The sequence below is a fragment of the Bison bison genome, unplaced genomic scaffold, assembly GCF_000754665.1.
Source record: "Bison bison bison isolate TAMUID 2011002044 unplaced genomic scaffold, Bison_UMD1.0 scf7180017864289, whole genome shotgun sequence".
In the NCBI taxonomy this organism is placed as follows: Eukaryota; Metazoa; Chordata; class Mammalia; order Artiodactyla; family Bovidae; genus Bison; species Bison bison.
Window position 1 is genome coordinate 2,802,406 of NW_011494861.1, and position 8,224 is coordinate 2,810,629.

The following is an 8,224-nucleotide window of genomic DNA, read 5'->3' on the forward strand; positions in this document are numbered from 1 at the left end:
CCCACCAGGCTCCTCCGTCCATGGGATTTTCCAGGCAAGAGTACTGGAGTGGGTTGCCATTGCCTTTTCCGCCATTTGTCACTAAGAAAATGCAAATTAAATCCCAGTGAAATACCACTTCAAAAATGGGGGGGAGGCAAAATAATACATATTGATGAGGATATGGAGAAATAGGAATCTGTACATTGCGGGTGGGAATATAAAGTGGTACAACCACTGTGGAAAACAATTTGGTGGTCCCTCAAAAAGTTAAACATAGAATTACCATATGACCCAGCAATTCCATGCCTAGGTATATGCATGTGTGCTAAGTCGCCTCAGTCATGTCCGACTCTTTTCGATCCTATGAAATGTAGCCAGCCAGGCTTCTCTGTCCATGGAGATTCTCCAGGCAAGAACACTGGAGTGGGTTGCCATGCCTTCGGCCACCTAGGTATATACCAAAGAGAGATGTATATATGACTACTGGAAAAACCATAGCTTTGACTAGATGGACCTTTGTCAGCAAAGTAATGTCTCTGCTTTTTAATATGCTGTCTATGTTTGTCATAGTTTTTCTTCCAAGGAGCAAGCATTTTTTAATTTCATGGCTGCAGTCACCATCTGCAGTGATTTTGGAGCCCAAGAAAATAAAATCTGTTACTGTTTCGATTGTTTCCCCAATCTTTTTGCCATTAAGTGATGGGACTGGATGCCATGATCTTAGTTTTTTGAATGTTGAGTTTTAAGTCAGTTTTTTCACTTTCCTCTTTCACTTTCATCAAGAGGCTGTTTTAGTTCCTCTTTGCTTTCTGTTGCTATAGTTTTGCCTTTTCTAGAATGTCATATAAATTGAATTATACAATATGTAGCCTGTTGAGTCTGGCTTCCTTAACTTAGCATATGGCTTTTGAGAGTCTCCAGGTCATTGCATATGTCAGTAACTTGTTCCCTTTTATTGTTGCATAGTAACAATATTGTAACAACTATGTTGTTACTATGTAACAATTATGTTACAAATTTTATTGTTGCATATGGTACTGAATGGATGTACCATAATTTGGTTATCCATCCATCTGCTGATGGACATTTGGGTTGTTTCCAATTTTTGGTATGAATAAAGCTTCTATAAACATTCACATGCCATGCTTTTTTTCTGACGAGGACGTATATCTCAATTTCTCTTTGGTAAATACCTAGGAGTGGGATTGGTGAGCCATGTGTTAAATATATGTTCAACTGTACAAGAAACTGCCTAACAGGTTTTCAAAGAGGGTGCATCATTCTGCATTACCACCAGCAATGTATGAGAATTCTAGCTGGTCTGCATCCTTGCTAGCATTTTGTACTGTCAGTTTTAAAAATTGGAATGGTTCAAATAAGTATGCAGTGATATCTCATTATGGTATTAATTTTCATTTCCCTAATGACTACTGATGCTGAGCACATTATACCCAAATACCTTCTTTGGTAAAGTGTCTATGCAGATCTTAAGCTCATATTTTTATTGGATTGTCTCTTTACTTATTTTTGAGTTTTGAGTGTTGCTTGTCTATCTGGTTACCAGTCTTTTGTGAGATATGCATTTTGCAAATATTTTCTCCCAGTCTGTAGCTTGTCTTTTCATCTTCATCACAGTGTTGTCAAAAGCAGACATTTTAAATTTTGGTGAAGTTAGATTCATCAATTTTCTTCTTTTATGATCTATCTGTGCTTTTGTCTTAAGGAATCCTTGCCTAACCCAAGGTCTTAAAAATTTTTTCTTATTTTTTTTCTAGGTGTTTCATAGTTTTGGATTTTACATTTAGATGTTTGTCTACTACCCTTTAATAATACCTTTCCAGTTAAATCAGAGTAGGTTCTGTTGTCTGCAACTGAGAACACAGGCTGATGTGGAAATGATGGTCATGGCGGTTTTGCTCATGGCATTGGTGTCAATGGTCTGGTGGTGCTGCTGGCAGCCGTGACTTGACGATAGTATGAGTGCTGCCAGTTATGATGGAAATAAGGGAGATGTTGAATAGTGTCTATGTGAAATCCTACTGTTGTGAAAACCCATAGCAGTCTTGTCCACTTCTAGACAGAGTTACTGTTTGTTATCAACTTGTCTCTTCTCATTAAAGATCCATGGGTTTTGCAAACTTGAGCTTTTCAGTCTCTGTTAAAATGAGAGAGAAAGTTGAGTGAACCTTAACATTACTCCCAGGAATGTACTGGGGACACACTTGTAGAAGTATTCAGAGGCACTCATATAGTGATGTCTGTTGCATCATCATCTATTGTAGTCAAAAAAGTTTAAATGGCCTCAATGTCCACCAATAGAAGAATGGCTGAATAAACAAAGGTATATCAGTACTGTGGAATATTAAGCAACCTTCAAATAGAATGAGCTAGATCTTATGGATTTCCAAGGAAAGGTACCTATAAAATATTGCTAGGTGCAAAAAACAAATTGCAACAACATATACGATCTTGTTTTTTAGAAGATGCATACAGAGGTTTGCTTGTACATGCACAGAAATTGTCTGGAAACACACAAGAGTCTATTAATAGTGCTTCCTCCAAAAGAGACTCCTCACTTCACATGCTTCTGATCTGAATTCATTGCCTTGAGCACTTACTACTTTAAAAAGAAAACACACACAATCACACATACACAGTTGGGTGGGGTAAGATTATTCTCTTTATTTGAGAAATACAGGAATAGAGGCATGGGGTGGGGGTGTTGTCCTGACTTGCCCAGGTGGGTGGTGCAGGGAGCCAGGCGGAGGAATTGGCTAGACAGGAATCCTCCTGTCTGGTTTTCCAGTCTCTGCCCCACCCCTGCCTTCCTCAGAAGCCAGGAGTCCTCCTTCCTTGCCTGTCACAGGATGAAGCTGACCTCTAAGCGCTGGTCAGCCACAGAAGTGTGACAGAGGGCTTCAGCCTGGACCAGCCCCTCTTCAGCCTCACCTCTGGTCTCCCTCTGTGGCTTTATCGTCTCTCCTTGTTAGCGGGGGGGTCCCGGAGTCCTAAGGAGTGGGGTCCCACTAGCCCAGGGAATACTTCTTGTGGGCTGAGGTGGGATGCTGTGCAGAGGGATCAGCTGGGCAGGGGCTGAGGATGGGGAAGATGAAGGAGTCTGAGGTCCACCTACACCAGGATCCCCTGGGAAGGGCATTAAGAGTGTTGACTCCTGGGTCCTACCTCAGACTCAATGAATGCAAAACTCTGAAGAAGCCTAAGTTCGATAGGATCTGGCAACTGGTGGCTCAGACAATAAAGAATTTATTGCAGGAGACCTGGGTTTGATCCTTGGGTCTAGAAGATCCTTGGAGAAGGGAATGGCTACCCATTCCAGTATTCTTGCCTGGAGCATTCCATGAACAGAAGAGCCTGGCAGACTATACTTCATGGGATCACAAAGAATCAGACACGACTGAACAACTAACACTTTCACTTTTCAAAAGTGAGCGACTAACACTTTCACTTTTCAAACACTATGTGAGATGCAGCCCAAAGCTTTAGTCCTCAAGACTGGCTATTTGTCAGAATCACCTGAATGCTTTAAAAAATGCAGGTGCCCAAGTGCCACGCCAGAGACTCTGATTTAATTGGCCGAGGATGTGGCCTAGGCATTGGTAGTTTTTCAAAGCACACCCCCAACCCCACCCAGTTGCTAGTCTTCCTTTTCAGTGATACCAGAATCTCTGGGTTGGGACCTAGGCATTCAAACTTCTTCAAACTCTACAGATGATTAGAATATACAGGCATATTTAAGAGTTGTTGGTATGGAGCTTTTATACTCAAAGCTCAGAGGAGTACCCTCTGAGGAGTGATGCTCAGAGGAGTACCCTCTGAGGAGTGATCCTCAGAGGAGAAGCCTCAGCTTGTTAGAAATGCAGAATCCCAGGCCCCAACCCAGAGACATCTTCAACAGAGGCTGTGTTTTATCAGGATCCCCAGGTGATTCCATTAGTCACGTACAAATGTGAGAGTTGGACTATAAAGAAGGCTGAGCGCTGAAGAATGATGCTTTTGAATTGTGGTGCTGGAGAAGACTCTTGAGAGTCCTTTGGATAGCAAGGAGATCAAACCAGTCAATCCTAAAGGAAATAAAGCCTGAATATTCATTGGAAGAACTGATGCTGAAGCTGGAGCGCCAATACTTGGGCCACCTGATGCAAAGAGCCTTCTCATTAGAAAAGATCCTGATGCTGGGAAAGATTGATGGCAGGAGGAGAAGGGGACAACAGAGGATGAAGATGGTTGGACGGCATCCCCAACTCAATGGACACGAGTTTGAGCCAGCTTCGGGAGATGGTGAAGGACAGGGAAGCCTGACGTGCTGCAGTCCGTGGCGTTGCAAAGAACAGGACATAACTTAGTGACCGAGCAACAACCAGGTGATTCGTGTGCGTGTTACAGTTGAAGGAGCTCAGGAAGATTTAGCTGAAACAGGAGGAAGGTCCTCAGTGTTAGGACAACCTGGGAGTTTATAAAAATCCTGTTGCCCAGACACAACCCAGGCCACTTCAAACTTGGGCATCAGTGGTTTTAAAGGTCCCCAGATGATTCCAATGTGCAGGGCCTAGGACCAGTTTGTAGAAGATGTAGCTGGGGCATTCATGCAGGATAAGGGCAGCGTTTGAGGAGATGGTTCCTTCTGAGGGCAGGGCTCCTCTGGGGTCAGCCTGGATTTCTTTCCATGTCCCACGTCCTGTGACCTGGAGCAATTCAACCCCTCAGAGCCACAGCCTCCTCATCTCTAAGACTGAGATACCAGTGGTGCCTGCCTCCGAGGGCAGTTAGGATGAAGTGGGGTAAACCAGGATATCTGACTCTCAGTAAAGTGCTTCATGTCAGCTCTGGCTTTTGTTATTATTTGGCAGAATCTTCTGGTATGTTTAATGGAGCACAGAGGGTTAAAAGTGGACAGTGGGAAGACAAACCCACCACACCAAAGTGTGAAGTACAGGCCCACTACTTAATCTCTCTGAGCCCTGCTTTCACATCATAAACCATTAATAACAGTAAGAGGGGACTTGGTGGTGGTCCAGTGGCTAAGACTTCAGCTCCCGATGCAGGGGGCCTGTGTTCGATTCCTGATGGGGAAACTAAAATCCCACGTATGGGTTTGCACGCTAAAACTAAAGATCCCACAGGCCGCTATGAAGACCGCAGATCTCTATGTCGCAACTAAGACCCAGCACAGTCGAATAAATAAGTAACAGTACCCACTCTGAACGTAGTCACCTCTCACAGGAGATGCTCAGGTCTTTGCTCACCTGGAGGCCATATAGCCCAAACAGACACAACTCCATATCATGTATCAAGAGACGGATGACATTTTATTAAAGATTTCCTAAGGAGTCAAGAAGGTATTCTTGTCATGTCACTAATGGCAGAAACTTTTCTGAACTGTCCACTGGAAATCAAGTTCACTCTAGGTTCCTGTGCCATGCTGGCCACCCCTTCTCTCCTTGTCTTTACACAGCCTCTGGAAACCCCTTCTGAAGAGCCATTCTACAAAGCCACACCTCCCTCGCCTCTCTTAGCAAAACAAGAGCTACCTGCCAGGCACTGTTGAGAGTACTTTATGCCTCCAAGAATCTCACCCAGAGTTCACAGTCATCCTCGGAGGCAGATCTATTACTGTGCCCATTATGCAGATGAGGAAACTGAGGCACAGTTTTGGCAATTGTTTCAAGATTATAGTGCTTATAAGTGTGGAATCACCAACCAAATCCAGACTCAGCATCTGTCCTTTTAGCTTCTCGAAAGTCTCCTGTGCTGGGGTCCCTCTTGGTCCACGTAGAGTTAGAGTGAGAAGCAATTTGAGCTAGTTTCACAGAACATTCAGGTAACAAATATTTATTGAGCACATACTATGTGCTAGATCCAGGGACACAGCTGAGCAAACAAGATGTGGCCCCTGTCCTCACAGAAAGAGTTGGTTGAATTGTTTGAAAAGGAAAGAGGGACTTCCCTGGCACTCCAGTGATCAAGACTTCTTCTGATGCAGAGTATGCAGGTTCAATCCTACTGAGTCAGGGAGCTAAGATTCCATGTGCCTCGCAGCCAAAAAAAAACACAATGTAAAACAGAAGTGATACTGTAACGAATTCAGTGAAGACTTTTAAATGGTCCACATGAAAAGAAAAGAAAAAGGTCCAGGTAAATCAGGAAGGGGACAGGCGTTGTCTCCAGACCCTCTAAGACTGGCAGATCTGCTCGGCAACCTCACCCCCTCCCCATGATTCACCCAGAGAGTCAGGGGTTGGGGGGACAAGCCCCTCCTCCCGCTGGCCCTGTGTGCGGGCTTGGTCTCTGGTGACAGAAGAACACGGTGGGTCACCTGACAGCAGGACCTTGGTCTTCAGGTGCCACAGCCGCTGCCCAGACCTCAGCAGCTTCCCGCCAGGATCTGGGTGCCCCCCTTCGACTTCCTCTCTGCCTCCCTCTCCCCAGATGCTGGTAATTGGAAGACAAAGGAGTTTCAGACAGTTGGGGACCCGCGTCCTTTGAGTCTCTGAAAACATGCTATCATTAATTAAAGACTTTGGCTTCTGCAGGGCCCGGGCCTGCCTTTTTCTGGCTGGGCCTCAGACTTACGTCTTTCCAGTAGTGTCTTCTTGCTAAATTTTTCAGTGTTTTTAACATCAGACTGATGTTACGTATAATTACCAACTTTGCACCCAAATTATATTTGACATGGCTTGTGCGGGAAATTAGACCATTTCAGCGCCTACAAATTCACCTGGGGAAGCCAAGGCAGGCATGAGGGCGTGCTGCGGGGAAGTAATTTAAATATTACATGCACCCTCGTGAAAATGCCAAAACTCTTTAAACTGCCAAGAAGAATTCTATCTCCCCCTCCACTTGGCCCCCCTCACCAACCCCGACTTACTGAGTGTGCAGAGGGTCGGGAAGCAGGGCTCTGTAGGTGCGGGGCCATGGGGAGCCCTTTGCATGGAGGGGATGCAGTAGGACAACCTGGTTTGTCAGGGGAAGGGCCTCCAGGGACACTGTGGGGACCCTGCTGTCCCCTCTGTGGGCAGGACCCACTGCAGTGGTGTCTGTCTGATGGTCTGCCTTTCCCCTCTCTCCCTCTTGCCTTTGACCCATCAATTCCTGTGCCAAGGGAGCCAAAGTTCCCCACCTCACCCCATTCTAGACAAGGAGGAAGATGGGGTTGGGGAGATTGTGGAGTGTGCCCAGAACCCAGGCCCTCCCAGGATGCTGAGGCTGGGGCCAGTCTAAGCAGAAACCTATCATTGGAGTCCCCTTTGGACTGGACAGGCCCTCAGGAGTTTTGCTTTGTCATTAAAATAATAATTTTATGTATTTATTTATGTGGCTGTGCTAGGTCTTCGTTGCTTTGTGGGCTTTTCTCTAGTCGCGGAGAGCAGGGGCCACTCTTTAGCTGCAGTTCACAGGCTCCTCTTGTTGCAGAGCAAGGGCTCCAGGGCACGCAGGCTTCAGTAGTTGCAGCACATGGACTCAGTAGTTGAGGCTCCCAGGGTCTAGAATGCAGGCTTAGTAGTTGTGGCTCGTGGCTTTTGTTGCTCTGTGGGATCAAGGATTGAATCCATGTCTCCTGCATCAGAAAGCAGATTCTTTTATCGTTAAGCCACCAGGGAAGCCCATTTTGTCATTAAAAAAAAATTATTCGTTTATTTTTGGCTGCTCTGGGTATTGGTTGCTGTGCACAGGCTTTCTCTAGTTGCAGTGCTCGGGTTTCTCATCATGGTGGCTTCTCTTGTTGCAGAGTACATGCTCTAGAGCGTGGGCTCGGTAGTTTCGGTACACAGGCTTAGTTGCTCCATGGTATGTGGGATCCTCCCGGATCAGAGATGGAACCCATGTCTCCTGCACTGGAAGGCAGATTCTCAACTAGTGAACCACCAGGGAAGTCCTGCACTGTCATTTCCATCAGGAAGTTCTGTTGAAATGACAATAGATCCTAAATACCTACTATGTGTTGGGCATTAGGGATCCAGAGAAGGATAAAACTCATTCATTTAACAAATGATTATTGGTGCTCTGTACTGGGAATACAAACTTTGAAAAGATTCATTCATTCGTTTATCCATTCAGCATATGCTAACTAAAAATCGACGATGTGCCAGGTGCTGTGCTGGGTCACAGAGATGAAGAGGTTGTGCCAACCCTCAGTTGCTCACAGTGAAGCTGGGAAAACAGATTTCCAGGCAGATTCACTGCATTTATCAGGCTGGAAGTCCAGACTCTGCCTCAGTTGTCT